Source organism: Entelurus aequoreus, linkage group LG23 (assembly GCF_033978785.1).
Source record: "Entelurus aequoreus isolate RoL-2023_Sb linkage group LG23, RoL_Eaeq_v1.1, whole genome shotgun sequence".
Classification (NCBI taxonomy): domain Eukaryota; kingdom Metazoa; phylum Chordata; class Actinopteri; order Syngnathiformes; family Syngnathidae; genus Entelurus; species Entelurus aequoreus.
The window spans coordinates 1,668,162-1,685,661 of NC_084753.1; the positions used below are offsets into that span (position 1 = coordinate 1,668,162).

The window sequence follows — 17,500 nt, forward strand, 5'->3', positions numbered from 1 at the left end:
GTTTTTAAGGTGTGGTGGCTTTTATTTTGCTGTGGCGGGCCGCCGATGTAGCTCGTGACAGGATATTTTCATTTTTTATTATTATTTTATATTTTCATTCGTGTTTTCCTTGCTGGACGATAAGTTTCCAAATAAAAAATTAAAAAAAAGGTTCCAAAACCTAGTCAAAGGGGAAAATGTTATTTTGAATTAAGGATTTGTGTTTTGGATGAAGGCAGATTGCCTCGAAAGATCTGCACAGAGTACGGCAAAAAATGAGCCGCTGGCTTTTATGAGTGCAATAAAAATGTAAACAAAAACTAAAAACAAAGGCCAACAGACGGCTAAACTTACTGGCATGCTGTGATGTAAAACATGAACACTGAACAGAGGAGAAACTCCAGTAATCCTAAAAACAAGATGCAGGTGTGCGACAGGAGAGCCGGCAATGTGGTGATTGGCTGACAGTACAGCTGTGACTATTAATACCACATGACGGACGGGTGCTTGGAGTTAGTCCAAAGTCCAAATACAGGCTTAAAATGTACATTTGTAAACAAGTCCATGGTGGAAAAAGTGAAGAAAAAAAAATTCTCCTTAAACATTCAAGAAATTCCCGTATTAGCACAATAAATGACCGAACATATGGCACAGAATTTTAGCGCGAGCCAAAGAATGACTTAAGTCAATGTCTTAATGTCATCATTAGGATACAATATAATTATATAATATAATAACATATCAATTATAATGATAATATTTATGTACAGCATTTATCTTGGGGAGCAGACTATAGTGTAGTGTCTCCTCCGAGACAACAGGAATTGTTATTGTTGTTTTTTGTTGCACACGGACAACTTTGAGGGACGGACCAGAGAGGTTAGAGTTAACAGCGAGCGATATGTCTTGTCCGTGTAAAACCCAGCGAGTAAGGCTAATGCCAAACTGTCCTGAAACATGTAAGGCATAGCATTGGCTGGCAGCTTCTCCATATTTTCATGGATAAAGGTCTGCCGTTTGGATGTTTTGTCGCGGAACCTGAATCCCTGCTTCAGTATGGTGTAGACTGACCATGCTGCGGTCGACTACACAGCAATAGTTTATTCCTGTTGTTTGCCTGCCTTCCTTTTTATTTTGTCCTTGCTGTTGTCTTTTGTTTCTCCTCCTCAGTGCTTCTTGTGCCGCCTACAACTCATACTTAACTAACATCCGTTTTGATCCTTTTGTACTCCAACCTCCATTTTTAATGTGCACCTTTGCCCCATCACCTTTTGTTTGGATTATAATTATCATTAAAGTGCTGTACTTTTGCTACCTTGCCTCACGTCTCTGCATCCGGGCATCTATTATTGACTGAGCTGTGACATCAATACACCAGGGAGATGGTGCTAAAGAGCACACCGTAAAACTTCCAGCGATCGACGAGGGAACGGCCCGGAGACACTGAGAATGTTCAGTTCAAAGGAGAAAAACTATCAACCTCCACAGACGAGAACAAAAAATGGCGGTTAGAGTAAAAAAGAATTGTCTGCATCTTCTCTCTCACACTCACTTTCTGGTTGGAGGGCAGGATTGTGTCGATCTCTGGCTGGAGGCTATGGACAATCACTACTTCAACCAAACCATGTAAGTTGAGGTACAACCGTATTTTAAGATATGAGCGGTCTCTCTGCTTTTTGTTTCGCTTTAAGTTGGGAGCATTAATTGGAGTTTGGAGAACCCCCCACCTCCGGTTGAAGTAGTGATCGTCTACAGCCCACAGCCGGAGATTGACTCAATGCTGCCCTCCGACCCTCGAAACTGAGAAAGTTAATACAAAAGGAGAGAGCCGTAAGATGAGGTACAACCGTATTATTTTTTTTTGCTTTATGTTGCGAGCATGAATTGGTGTTTGCAGCCTCCTCACCTCCGGTTGAAGTAGTGAATGTCCACAGCCCACAGCCAGAGATCGACACAATTGTGCCCTTCGACCATCGGAACTGAGAAAGTTGTTTCGAAAGGAGAGCGCCGTAAGATGAGGTACAACCGTATTATTTTTTTTGCTTTATGTTGCGAGCATGAATTGGTGTTTGTAGCCTCCTCGCCGCCGGTTGAAGTAGTGATCGTCCACAGCCCACAGCCAGAGATTGACTCAATGCTGCCCTCCGACCCTCGAAACTGAGAAAGTTAATACAAAAGGAGAGCGCCGTAAGATGAGGTACAACCGTATTATTTTTTTTGCTTTATGTTGCGAGCATGAATTGGTGTTTGCAGCCTCCTCACCTCCGGTTGAAGTAGTGAATGTCCACAGCCCACAGCCAGAGATCGACACAATTGTGCCCTTCGACCATCGGAACTGAGAAAGTTGTTACGAAAGGAGAGCGCCGTAAGATGAGGTACAACCGTATTATTTTTTTTGCTTTATGTTGCGAGCATGAATTGGTGTTTGTAGCCTCCTCGCCTCCGGTTGAAGTAGTGATCGTCCACAGCCCACAGCCAGAGATCGACACAATTGTGCCCTTCGACCATCGGAACTGAGAAAGGAGAGCGCCGTAAGATGAGGTACAACCGTATTATTTTTTTTGCTTTATGTTGCGAGCATGAATTGGTGTTTGTAGCCTCCTCATCTCCGGTTGAATTAGTGATCGTCCACAGCCCACAGCCAGAGATCGACACAATTGTGCCCTTCGACCATCGGAACTGAGAAAGGAGAGCGCCGTAAGATGAGGTACAACCGTATTGTTTTTTTTGCTTTATGTTGCGAGCATGAATTGGTGTTTGTAGCCTCCTCGCCTCCGGTTGAAGTAGTGATCGTCCACAGCCCACAGCCAGAGATCGACACAATCCTGCCCTTCGACCATCGGAACTGAGAAAGTTGATTCAAAAGGAGAGCGCCGAGAAGAAGAACCCTAACCTGTGTCACATATTTCTGGACTTTTGAAGCAGGGCAAACAGGTAGTTTTTTTTATGTGTGTTGGTATCGACTTGATATCAAAGTATTGACACTTTTGACAAGCCTACTTCTGATGGACATTTGCTGTTGTCATCACAAACTAATTCCAAATGGTTAACTGTCTTGGTTATTTCAACCTCGGTTTACTGCAAAAACAGCAGGAACAAAAATAATAGTGAAGGCAGGCGAGCAACAGAAACATAACAATTTCTCTGATTCAGTGGATATCGTCCGCTTCTTCTCCCTCGCACTCACTTTCCAGTCGGAGGGCAGAATTGTGTCGATCTCTGGCTGGAGGCTATGGACAATCGCTACTTCAACCAAACTACACGTAAGATGAGGTACAACCGTATTATATTTTTTTGCTTTATGTTGCGAGCATGAATTGGTGTATGTAGCCTCCTCGCCTCCGGTTGAAGTAGTGATCGTCCACAGCCCACAGCCAGAGATCGACACAATCCTGCCCTTCGACCATCAGAACTGAGAAAGTTGATACAAAAGGAGAGCGCCGAGAAGAAGAACCCTAACCTGTGTCACATATTTTTGGACTTTGGAAGCATGGCAAACAGGTATTTTTTTTCTGTGTGTTGGTATCGACTTGATATCAAAGTATTGACACTTTTGACAAGCCTACATCTGATGGACATTTGCTGTTATCATCACAAACTAATTCCAAATGGCTAACTGTCTTGGTTATTTCAACCTCGGTTTACTGCAAAAACAGCAGGAACAAAATAATAGTGAAGGCAGGCGAGCAACAGAAACATAACAATTTCTCTGATTCAGTGGATATCGTCCGCTTCTTCTTCCTCGCACTCACTTTCCGGTCGGAGGGAAGGATTGTGTCGATCTCTGGCTGGAGGCTGTGGACAATCGCTACTTCAACCAAACTACATGTAAGATGAGGTACAACCGTATTTTTTTTTTTTTGCTTTATGTTGCGAGCATGAATTGGTGTTTGTAGCCTCCCCAACTCCGGTTGAAGTAGTGATCGTCCACAGCCCACAGCCAGAGATCGACACAATCCTGCCCTTCGACCATCAGAACTGAGAAAGTTGATACAAAAGGAGAGCGCCGAGAAGAAGAACCCTAACCTGTGTCACATATTTCTGGACTTTGGAAGCAGGGCAAACAGGTATTTTTTTTCTGTGTGTTGGTATCGACTTGATATCAAAGTATTGACACTTTTGACGGACATTTGCTGTTGTCATCACAAACTAATTCCAAATGGTTAACTGTCTTGGTTATTTCAACCTCGGTTTACTGCAAAAACAGCAGGAACAAAAATAATAGTGAAGGCAGGCGAGCAACAGAAACATAACAATTTCTTTGATTCAGTGGATATCGTCCGCTTCTTCTCCCTCGCACTCACTTTCCAGTCGGAGGGCAGAATTGTGTCGATCTCTGGCTGGAGGCTGTGGACAATCGCTACTTCAACCAAACTACACGTAAGATGAGGTACAACCGTATTATATTTGTTTGCTTTATGTTGCGAGCATGAATTGGTGTTTGTAGCCTCCTCGCCTCCGGTTGAAGTAGTGATCGTCCACAGCCCACAGCCAGAGATCGACACAATCCTGCCCTTCGACCATCGGAACTGAGAAAGTTAATACAAAAGGAGAGCGCCGAGAAGAAGAACCCTGACCTGTGTCACATATTTCTGGACTTTTGAAGCAGGGCAAACAGGTAGTTTTTTTATGTGTGTTGGTATCGATTTGATATCAAAGTATTGACACTTTTGACAAGCCTACTTCTGATGGACATTTGCTGTTGTCATCACAAACTAATTCCAAATGGTTAACTGTCTTGGTTATTTCAACCTCGGTTTACTGCAAAAACAGCAGGAACAAAATAATTAGTGAAGGCAGGCGAGCAACAGAAACATAACAATTTCTCTGATTCAGTGGATATCGTCCACTTCTTCTCCCTCGCACTCACTTTCCAGTCGGAAGGCAGAATTGTGTCGATCTCTGGCTGGAGGCTATGGACAATCGCTACTTCAACCAAACTACACGTAAGATGAGGTACAACCGTATTATATTTTTTTGCTTTATGTTGCGAGCATGAATTGGTGTTTGTAGCCTCCTCACCTCCGGTTGAAGTAGTGATCGTCCACAGCCCACAGCCAGAGATGGACACAATCCTGCCCTTCGACCATCGGAACTGAGAAAGGAGATACAAAAGGAGAGCGCCGAGAAGAAGAACCCTGACCTGTGTCACATATTTCTGGACTTTGGAAGCAGGGCAAACAGGTATTTATTTTCTGTGTGTTGGTATCGACTTGATATCAAAATATTGACACTTTTGACAAGCCTACATCTGATGGACATTTGCTGTTATCATCACAAACTAATTCCAAATGGTTAACTGTCTTGGTTATTTCAACCTCGGTTTACTGCAAAAACAGCAGGAACAAAATAATAGTGAAGGCAGGCGAGCAACAAAAACATAACAATTTCTCTGATTCAGTGGATATCGTCCGCTTCTTCTTCCTCGCACTCACTTTCCGGTCGGAGGGAAGGATTGTGTCGATCTCTGGCTGGAGGCTATGGACAATCGCTACTTCAACCAAACTGCACGTAAGATGAGGTACAACCGTATTATATTTTTTTGCTTTATGTTGCGAGCATGAATTGGTGTTTGTAGCCTCCTCGCCTCCGGTTGAAGTAGTGATCGTCCACAGCCCACAGCCAGAGATCGACACAATCCTGCCCTTCGACCATCGGAACTGAGAAAGTTGATTCAAAAGGAGAGCGCCGAGAAGAAGAACCCTAACTTGTGTCACCTATTTCTGGACTTTGGAAGGAGGGTAATCTACCCAAAGGGAAGCCATGCATCCACAGGGAGTACGTTGAACCTGGGCCCTTTTTGTGTTGGGTTGACAGAGCTAACCACTGAAACGCTAATCATTCTGTGCAAAACCTAAACAAATACCCCCAACATTAATCCACAAGTATTAGACTTCCATCGCAGTCAAAAGTAATCTAACCTTGAACCCTTAAAGGCCTACTGAAACCCACTACTACCGACCACGCTGTCTGATAGTTTATATATCAATGATGAAATCTTAACGTTGCAACACATGCCAATACGGCCGGGTTAACTTAAAAAGTGCAATTTTAAATTTCCCGCTAAACTTCCGGTTGGAAACGTCTATGTATGATGATGTATGCGCGTGACGTCAATAGTTAAACAGAAGTATTCGGACACCATTGAATCCAATACAAAAAAGCTCTGTTTTTATCTAAAAATTCCATAGTATTCTGGACATCTGTGTTGGTGAATCTTTTGCAATTTATTTAATGAACAATGAAGACTGCAAAAAAGAAAGTTGTAGGTGGGATCGGTGTATAAGCGGCTGGTTGTAGCAACACAACCAGGGGGACTTTGACTTGGATAGCAGACGCGCTATCCGACGCTAGCCGCCGACCGCACGGATGATCGGGTGAAGTCCTTCCTCCTTCCGTCGATCGCTGGAACATAGGTGAGCACGGGTGTTGATGAGCAGATGAGGGCTGGCTGGCGTAGGGGGAGCGCTAATGATTTTATCATAGCTCAGTGAGGTCCCGTTGCTAAGTTAGCTTCAATGGCGTCGTTAGCAACAGCATTGTTAAGCTTCGCCAAGCTGGAAAGCATTAACCTTGTAGTTACAGGTCCATGGTTTAATAGTATTGTTGATCTTCTGTCTATCCTTCCAGTCAGGGGTTTATTTCTTCTGTTTCTATCTGCAGTTAAGCCCGATGCTATCACGTTAGCTCCGTAGCTAAAGTGCTTCGCCGATGTATTGTCGTGGAGATAAAAGTCACTGCGAATGTCCATTTCGCGTTCTCGACTCTCATTTTCAAGAGGATATAGTATCCGAGGTGGTTTGAAATACAAATCTGTGATCCACAATAGAAAAAGGAGAGAGTGTGGAATCCAATGAGCCCTTGTAGCTAAGTTACGGTCAGAGTGAAAAAAGATACGTCCATCACTGCTCTCTAGTCCTTCACTCTCACGTTCCTCATCCACAAATCTTTTATCCTGGCTCAAATTAATGGGGTAATCGTCGCTTTCTCGGTCCGAATCGCTCTCGCTGCTGGTGTAAACAATGGGGAAATGTGAGGAGCCCTTCAACCTGTGACGTCACGCTACTTCCGGTACAGGCAAGGCTTTTTCTATCAGCGACCAAAAGTTGCGAACTTTATCGTGGATGTTCTCTACTAAATCCTTTCAGCAAAAATGTGGCAATATCGCGAAATGATCAAGTATGACACATAGAATAAATCTGCTATCCCCGTTTAAATACAAAAATGTCATTTCAGTAGGCCTTTAACAGAACCATAGGTGAAGTTGTAATGTGAGATGTTACATAAATATAAACGTCAATTTCACTCTTATCATACTCACGTTCCACTCCGTGTTTGACCCCCGTGAAGCCATTTGAAACCATCAAGTATTTGATTGTTGCTGTTATTAAAACAACATGGTCAGAAAACCCTCAGTCTGTTATTGAAAACCACACGTCGGCATCTGTTCTTTCTCCCATTGAATTAGTCCGTGCAGTGATTCATCACAGATGTCATATTTCCTCATAGGGCTGATGTTCAACAACCTTGTAAACATTCTCACAAGGATCCCTTCAGGGAGGAAATATCTGCTATGAAACATTTTGTTGTGTCATTAGGCACCAGTGTGGGTTTTTCGAAAGAAGTCATAATATCCACTTGAAAGAAACGTTACATGCTCGTGGAAAAAGTATGTCATGTTTTTTTATTTGTAATGTTAGTTCATAGCGCATGTGCTGGCTATTAGACGTAGAAAATGCACTTTTATATCCATCTCATGGAACCAGGTGAAGATCATTAATGGTTTTTCGAAGCCTGTTTGATGTTTTTATTGCACTGTAGGTTGTGGTGTTTGGCAACGTGCGGCAGCTGGACTACAGATCAACCAATTATCGGTCGGGCCAATTATCGGCGCCGATATTTGGCATTTTGACATATCAGGATAAATGATAAAAGATGATAAATGATACAATTAAATCAAAGTACAATCAGTGGTGCTACTACAAAAATTATTAATCATTATAATTTAGAATTTAGGTGTTTGCAATATTTTTTTTTGACCAAAGTTGTAACAGAAAATGTGAAGAGCATCCATTAAAAATTGTACCTGACAAGGAACGAGTAGCTAGTGACCATACCTTTGTTGTTCAGACCCCTTCGTAATATAAACAACTTGTCAAACGACATCCTGTCTCCTTCTTGTGGTAGAATTACGAAAAATGTTGGTGCCGAAACCCGGGAAGATGATAAGCGCACAAGACAACGAAGGAGTCACTAAAACTGCAACAATAGTGGTGCTGGATTGTCTTAAGGATGTCAAAAATAATTCAACAAAAGCGAAGTACGATCAGTAGTACTTTTACGGGAATGATTCATCATATCGATTCAGAAATTAGCTGTTAAAATATTTACTACACAACAGCAAATGTGAAGGGTATCCATTAAAAACTGTACCTGACAAGGAACAAGTAGCTAGTGACCATACCTTTGTTGTTCAGACCCCTTCGTAATATAAACAACTTGTCAAACGACATCCTGTCTCCTTCTTGTGGTAGAATTACGAAAAATGTTGGTGCCGAAACACGGGAAGATGATAAGCGCACAAGACAACGAAGGAGTCGCTAAAACTGCAACAATAGTGGTGCTGGATTGTCTTAAGGATGCGAAAAAGAATTCAACAAAAGCGAAGTACGATCAGTAGTACTTTTACGGGAATGATTCATCATATCGATTCAGAAATTAGCTGTTAAAATGTTTACTACACAACAGAAAATGTGAAGAGCATCCATTAAAAACTGTACCTGACAAGGAACAAGTAGTTAGTGACCATACCTTTGTTGTTCAGACCCCTTCGTAATATAAACAACTTGTCAAACGACATCCTGTCTCCTTCTTGTGGTAGAATTACGAAAAATGTTGGTGCCGAAACCAGGGAATATGATTAGCGCACAAGACAACGAAGGAGTCGCTAAAACTGCAACAATAGTGGTGTTGGATTGTCTTAAGGATGCGAAAAATAATTAAACAAAAGCGAAGTAAGATCAGTAGTACTTTTACGGGAATGATTCATCATATCGATTCAGAAATTAGCTGTTAAAATATTTACTACACAACAGAAAATGTGAAGTGCATCCATTAAAAACTGTACCTGACAAGGAACAAGTAGTTAGTGACCATACCTTTGTTGTTCAGACCCCTTCGTAATATAAACAACTTGTCAAACGACATCCTGTCTCCTTCTTGTGGTAGAATTACGGAAAATGTTGGTGCCGAAACCCGGGAAGATGATAAGCGCACAAGACAACGAAGGAGTCACTAAAACTGCAACAATAGTGGTGCTTAATTGTCTTAAGGATGTGAAAAAGAATTCAACAAAAGCGAAGTACGATCAGTAGTACTTTTATGGGAATGATTCATCATATCGATTCAGAAATTAGCTGTTAAAATATTTACTACACAACAGAAAATGTGAAGAGCGTCCATTAAAAACTGTACCTGACAAGGAACAAGTAGTTAGTGACCATACCTTTGTTGTTCAGACCCCTTCATAATATAAACAACTTGTCAAACGACATCCTGTCTCCTTCTTGTGGTAGAATTACGAAAAATGTTGGTGCCGAAACCCGGGAAGATGATAAGCGCACAAGACAACGAAGGAGTCTCTAAAACTGCAACAATAGTGGTGTTGGATTGTCTTAAGGATGTGAAAAAGAATTTTAAAAAAGCGAAGTATGATCAGTAGTACTTTTACGGGAATAATTCATCATATCGATTCAGAAATTAGCTGTTAAAATATTTACTACACAACAGAAAATGTGAAGAGCATCCATTAAAAACTGTACCTGACAAGGAACAAGTAGTTAGTGACCATACCTTTGTTGTTCAGACCCCTTCGTAATATAAACAACTTGTCAAACGACATCCTGTCTCCTTCTTGTGGTAGAATTACGAAAAATGTTGGTGCCGAAACCAGGGAATATGATTAGCGCACAAGACAACGAAGGAGTCGCTAAAACTGCAACAATAGTGGTGTTGGATTGTCTTAAGGATGCGAAAAATAATTAAACAAAAGCGAAGTAAGATCAGTAGTGCTTTTACGGGAATGATTCATCATATCGATTCAGAAATTAGCTGTTAAAATATTTACTACACAACAGAAAATGTGAAGTGCATCCATTAAAAACTGTACCTGACAAGGAACAAGTAGTTAGTGACCATACCTTTGTTGTTCAGACCCCTTCGTAATATAAACAACTTGTCAAACGACATCCTGTCTCCTTCTTGTGGTAGAATTACGGAAAATGTTGGTGCCGAAACCCGGGAAGATGATAAGCGCACAAGACAACGAAGGAGTCACTAAAACTGCAACAATAGTGGTGCTTAATTGTCTTAAGGATGTGAAAAAGAATTCAACAAAAGCGAAGTACGATCAGTAGTACTTTTATGGGAATGATTCATCATATCGATTCAGAAATTAGCTGTTAAAATATTTACTACACAACAGAAAATGTGAAGAGCGTCCATTAAAAACTGTACCTGACAAGGAACAAGTAGTTAGTGACCATACCTTTGTTGTTCAGACCCCTTCATAATATAAACAACTTGTCAAACGACATCCTGTCTCCTTCTTGTGGTAGAATTACGAAAAATGTTGGTGCCGAAACCCGGGAAGATGATAAGCGCACAAGACAACGAAGGAGTCTCTAAAACTGCAACAATAGTGGTGTTGGATTGTCTTAAGGATGTGAAAAAGAATTTTAAAAAAGCGAAGTATGATCAGTAGTACTTTTACGGGAATAATTCATCATATCGATTCAGAAATTAGCTGTTAAAATATTTACTACACAACAGAAAATGTGAAGAGCATCCATTAAAAACTGTACCTGACAAGGAACAAGTAGTTAGTGACCATACCTTTGTTGTTCAGACCCCTTCGTAATATAAACAACTTGTCAAACGACATCCTGTCTCCTTCTTGTGGTAGAATTACGAAAAATGTTGGTGCCGAAACCCGGGAAGATGATAAGCGCACAAGACAACGAAGGAGTCACTAAAACGGCAACAATAGTGGTGCTGGATTGTCTTAAGGATGCGAAAAAGAATTCAACAAAAGCGAAGTACGATCAGTAGTACTTTTACGGGAATGATTCATCATATCGATTCAAAAATTAGCTGTTAAAATATTTACTACACAACAGCAAATGTGAAGAGTATCCATTAAAAACTGTACCTGACAAGGAACAAGTAGTTAGTGACCATACCTTTGTTGTTCAGACCCCTTCGTAATATAAACAACTTGTCAAACGACATCCTGTCTCCTTCTTGTGGTAGAATTACGAAAAATGTTGGTGCCGAAACCCGGGAAGATGATAAGCGCACAAGACAACGAAGGAGTCGCTAAAACTGCAACAATAGTGGTGTTGGATTGTCTTAAGGATGCGAAAAAGAATTCAACAAAAGCGAAGTACGATCAGTAGTACTTTTACGGGAATGATTCATCATATCGATTCAGAAATTAGCTGTTAAAATATTTACTACACAACAGAAAATGTGAAGAGCGTCCATTAAAAATTGTACCTGACAAGGAACAAGTAGTTAGTGACCATACCTTTGTTGTTCAGACCCCTTCGTAATATAAACAACTTGTCAAACCACATCCTGTCTCCTTCTTGTGGTAGAATTACGAAAAATGTTGGTGCCGAAACCCGGGAAGATGATAAGCGCACAAGACAACGAAGGAGTCACTAAAACGGCAACAATAGTGGTGCTGGATTGTCTTACGGATGCGAAAAAGAATTCAACAAAAGCGAAGTACGATCAGTAGTACTTTTACGGGAATGATTCATCATATCGATTCAGAAATTAGCTGTTAAAATATTTACTACACAACAGCAAATGTGAAGAGTATCCATTAAAAACTGTACCTGACAAGGAACAAGTAGTTAGTGACCATACCTTTGTTGTTCAGACCCCTTCATAATATAAACAACTTGTCAAACGACATCCTGTCTCCTTCTTGTGGTAGAATTACGAAAAATGTTGGTGCCGAAACCCGGGAAGATGATAAGCGCACAAGACAACGAAGGAGTCTCTAAAACTGCAACAATAGTGGTGTTGGATTGTCTTAAGGATGTGAAAAAGAATTTTAAAAAAGCGAAGTATGATCAGTAGTACTTTTACGGGAATAATTCATCATATCGATTCAGAAATTAGCTGTTAAAATATTTACTACACAACAGAAAATGTGAAGAGCATCCATTAAAAACTGTACCTGACAAGGAACAAGTAGTTAGTGACCATACCTTTGTTGTTCAGACCCCTTCGTAATATAAACAACTTGTCAAACGACATCCTGTCTCCTTCTTGTGGTAGAATTACGAAAAATGTTGGTGCCGAAACCCGGGAAGATGATAAGCGCACAAGACAACGAAGGAGTCGCTAAAACTGCAACAATAGTGGTGTTGGATTGTCTTAAGGATGTGAAAAAGAATTCAACAAAAGCGAAGTACGATCAGTAGTACTTTTACGGGAATGATTCATCATATCGATTCAGAAATTAGCTGTTAAAATATTTACTACACAACAGAAAATGTGAAGAGCATCCATTAAAAACTGTACCTGACAAGGAACAAGTAGTTAGTGACCATACCTTTGTTGTTCAGACCCCTTCGTAATATAAACAACTTGTCAAACGACATCCTGTCTCCTTCTTGTGGTAGAATTACGAAAAATGTTGGTGCCGAAACCCGGGAAGATGATAAGCGCACAAGACAACGAAGGAGTCGCTAAAACTGCAACAATAGTGGTGTTGGATTGTCTTAAGGATGTGAAAAAGAATTCAACAAAAGCGAAGTACGATCAGTAGTACTTTTACGGGAATAATTCATCATATCGATTCAGAAATTAGCTGTTAAAATATTTACTACACAACAGAAAATGTGAAGAGCATCCATTTAAAAATTGTACCTGAAAAGGAACAAGTAGTTAGTGACCATACCTTTGTTGTTCAGACCCCTTCGTAATATAAACAACTTGTCAAACGACATCCTGTCTCCTTCTTGTGGTAGAATTACGAAAAATGTTGGTGCCGAAACCCGGGAAGATGATAAGCGCACAAGACAACGAAGGAGCCGCTAAAACTGCAACAATAGTGGTGCTGGATTGTCTTAAGGATGTCAAAAATAATTCAACAAAAGCGAAGTACGATCAGTAGTACTTTTACGGGAATAATTCATCATATCGATTCAGAAATTAGCTGTTAAAATATTTACTACACAACAGAAAATGTGAAGAGCATCCATTAAAAATTATACCTGACAAGGAACGAGTAGCTAGTGACCATACCTTTGTTGTTCAGACCCCTTCGTAATATAAACAACTTGTCAAACGACATCCTGTCTCCTTCTTGTGGTAGAATTACGAAAAATGTTGGTGCCGAAACCCGGGAAGATGATAAGCGCACAAGACAACGAAGGAGTCGCTAAAACTGCAACAATAATGGTGCTGGATTGTCTTAAGGATGTGAAAAAGAATTCAACAAAAGCGAAGTACGATCAGTAGTACTTTTACGGGAATGATTCATCATATCGATTCAGAAATTAGCTGTTAAAATATTTACTACACAACAGCAAATGTGAAGAGCATCCATTAAAAACTGTACCTGACAAGGAACGAGTAGTTAGTGACCATACCTTTGTTGTCCAGACCCCTTTGGAATATAAACAGCCTGTCCAACAACATCCAGTCTCCCCCTTGATGTGGGCTTAAGTGTAGAAGGAGTAAATGTTTTGGTGCCGAAACCCCGGAAGATGATAAGCGCACAGGACAATGAAGACGCCGCTGAAACTGCAACAATGGTGGTGGTGGTGAATTGTCTTAACGACACGAAAAAGGATCAAACAAAAGCAAAGTAAGATCAGCGGTGCTTTTATTAGAATTATTTATCATAACGATTCAGAAATTATCTGTTAAAATATTTGCTACACAACAGAATGTGAAGAGCATCCATTAAAGGCCTACTGAAATTATTTTTTTTTATTCAAACGGGGATAGCAGATCCATTCTATGTGTCATGCTTGATCATTTCGCGATATTTCCATATTTTTGCTGCAAGGATTTAGTATAGAACAACGACGATAAAGTTCACAACTTTTGGTCTCTGGTAAAAAAAAGCCTTGCCCGTACCGGAAGTAGCGTGACGTAGTCAGTTGATCACCTCCTCATATTTCCCCATTGTTTTCAATGCAGCTAGAGCGATTCGGACCGAGAAAGCGACGATTACCCCATTAATTTGAGCGAGGATGAAAGATTCGTGGATGAGGAACGTTAGAGTGACGGACTAGAATGCAGTGCAAGACATATCTTTTTTCGCTCTGACCGTAACTTAGGTACAAGCTGGCTCATTGGATTCCACACTCTCTCCTTTTTTCTATTGTGGATCACGGATTTGTATTTTAAACCACCTCGGATACTATATCCTCTTGAAAATGAGAGTCGAGAACGCGAAATGGACATTCACAGTGACTTTTATCTCCACGACAATACATCGACGAAACACTTTAGCTACGGAGCTAACGTGATAGCATTGTGCTTAACTGCATATAGAAACTAAATAAATTAATCCCTGATTGGAAGGATAGACAGAAGATCAACAATACTATTAAACCAGGGACATGTAAATACACGGTTAATGCTTTCCAGCTTGGCAAAGCTTAAAAATGCTGTTGCTAACAACGCCATTGAAGCTAACTTAATATAACGGGACCTCACAGAGCTATGATAAAAACATTAGCGCTCCACCTACGCCAGCCAGCCCTCATCTGCTCATCAACACCCGTGCTCACCTGCGTTCCAGCGATCGACGGTGCGACGAAAGACTTCACCCGATCACAGATGCGGTCGGCGAGACGGAGGAAGTTAAGTTGAGTTCGGCGGCTAACGCGTCTGCTATCCATCTCTATCGTCCTGGTTGTGTTGCTGTAGTCCGCCGCTAACACACCGATCCCACCTACAGCTTTCTTCTTTGCAGTCTCCATTGTGCATTAAACAAATTGCAAAAGATTCACCAACACAGATGTCCAGAATATTGTGGAATTATGAGATGAAAACAGCTATTTTGTATTGGATTCAATGGGGTACCGATACTTCTGTTTCACTGGCTACGCCACGCGTATATGTCATCATCCAAAGGTGTTTTCAAGCGGAAGTTTAGCGGGAAATTTAAAATTGCACTTTATAAGTTAACCCGGCCGTATTGGCATGTGTTGCAATGTTAAGATTTCATCATTGATATATAAACTAACAGACTGCCATCCTGTCTCCTCGAAGTGCAATCAAGTGTAGAATTACTACATTTTTTGGTGCCGAAACCCGGGAAGATGATGAGCGTACAGGACAACGAAAACGCCGCCAAAGCCACGAAAAATTGCGGTGGTGGATTGTCGTAAGTATGTGAAAATGTAAGTAAGATCAGCTGCAACAACAGTTATTCATCATATTTATTAAGAATTTAACTGTTAAACTATTTACTACACAACAGAAAATGTGAAGAGCATCCATTAAATATTGCACCTGACAAAGAACAAGTAACTAGTGACCATACCTTTGTTGACCAGATCCCTTTGGAATATAAACAACTTGTCAGACGACATCCTGTCTCCTCGAAGTGCAATCAAGTGTAGAATTACTACATTTTTTGGTGCCGAAACCCGGGAAAAGGATGAGCGTACAGAACAATGAAAACGCCGCCAAAGCCACTAAAAATTGCGGTGGTGGATTGTCATAAGGATGTGAAAAGGTAAGTAAGATCAGCTGCAACAACAGTTATTCATCATATTTATTGAGAATTTAGCTGTTAAACTATTTACTACACAACAGAAAAAGTGAAGAGCATCCATTAAAAATTGCATCTGACAAGGATCAAGTAGCTCGTGACCATACCTTTGTTGACCAGACCCCTTTGGAATAGTGTAGAACGAGTACATTTTTTGTTGCCGAAACCCGGGGAGATGTTGAGCGTACAGGACTACAAAGACGCCGCCAAAACTGCAAAAAATGGCGGTGGTAGATTGTTGTAAAGGTGTGAAAAGGTAAGTAAGATCAGCTCCTACAACAATTATTCATTATATTTATTCAAAATTTAGCTGTTTAACTATTTACCACTCAACAGAAAATGTGAAGAGCATCCACTAAAAATTGCACCTGACAAGGAGCAAGTAGCTATTGACCATACCTTTTTGCCTGGACCCCTTTGGAATATTAACAACTTGTCAAACGACATCTTGTCTCCTCTTTGAAGTGTGGTTAAGTGTAGAATGAGTACATTTATTGGTGCCGAAACCCGGGACGATATTGAACGCACAGGACAACGAAGACGCCGCCAAAGCCGCAAAAAATGGCGGTGATAGATTGTCGTAAGAATGTGAAAAGGTAAATAAGATCACCTATTACAACAATTATTCATCATATTTATTCAGAATGTAGCTGTTTAACTATTTACCACTCAACAGAAAATGTGAAGAGCATCCACTAAAAATTGCAGCTGACAAGGAACAAGTAGCTAGTGACCATACCTTTGTTGACCGGACCCCTTTGGAATATTAACAACTTGTCAAACAACATCCTGGCTTCTCCTTAGAGTGTGATCAAGTGTAAAATTGCTAAATTGTTGGTGCCGAAACCCGGGAAGATGTTGAGCACACAGGACAACGAAGATGCCGCCAAAGCTGCAAAAAATGGCGGTGGTAGATTGTTGTAAAGGTGTGAAAAGGTAAGTAAGATCAGATCCTACAACAATTATTAATTATATTTATTCAGAATTTAGCTGTTTAACTATTTACCACTCAACAGAAAATGTGAAGAGCATCCACTAAAAATTGCACCTGACAAGGAACAAGTAGCTAGTGACCATACCTTTGTTGCCTGGACCCCTTTGGAATATTAACAACTTGTCAAACGACATCTTGTCTCCTCCTTGAAGTGTGGTTAAGTGTATAATGAGTACATTTCTTGGTGCCGAAACCCGGGACTATTTTGAACGCACAGGACAACGAAGACGCCGCCAAAGCCGCAAAACATGGCGGTGATAGATTGTCGTAAGAATGTGAAAAGGTAAATAAGATCACCTATTACAACAATTATTCATCATATTTATTCAGAATGTAGCTGTTTAACTATTTACCACTCAACAGAAAATGTGAAGAGCATCCAGTAAAAAATTTGCAGCTGACAAGGAACAAGTAGCTAGTGACCATACCTTTGTTGACCGGACCCCTTTGGAATATTAACAACTTGTCAAACAAAATCCTGGCTTCTCCTTAGAGTGTGATCAAGTGTAAAATTGCTAAATTGTTGGTGCCAAAACCCGGGAAGATGTGGAGCACACAGGACAACGAAGATGCCGCCAAAGCTGCAAAAAATGGCGGTGGTAGATTGTTGTAAAGGTGTGAAAAGGTAAGTAAGATCAGATCCTTCAACAATTATTAATTATATTTATTCAGAATTTAGCTGTTTAACTATTTACCACTCAACAGAAAATGTGAAG

The 17,500-nt window shown here is 40.7% G+C and overlaps 1 long non-coding RNA gene across 1 annotated transcript; it reads left to right on the forward strand.

Annotated features, from left to right (window-relative positions):
- The first annotated feature begins 16,666 nt into the window (after positions 1-16,666).
- On the forward strand, positions 16,667-17,253 carry LOC133640548 (uncharacterized). Its single transcript, XR_009824185.1, has 3 exons — positions 16,667-16,726; positions 16,807-17,067; positions 17,148-17,253. It is a non-coding gene; the product is annotated as an uncharacterized LOC133640548 (long non-coding RNA).
- Positions 17,254-17,500: the final 247 nt, after the last annotated feature.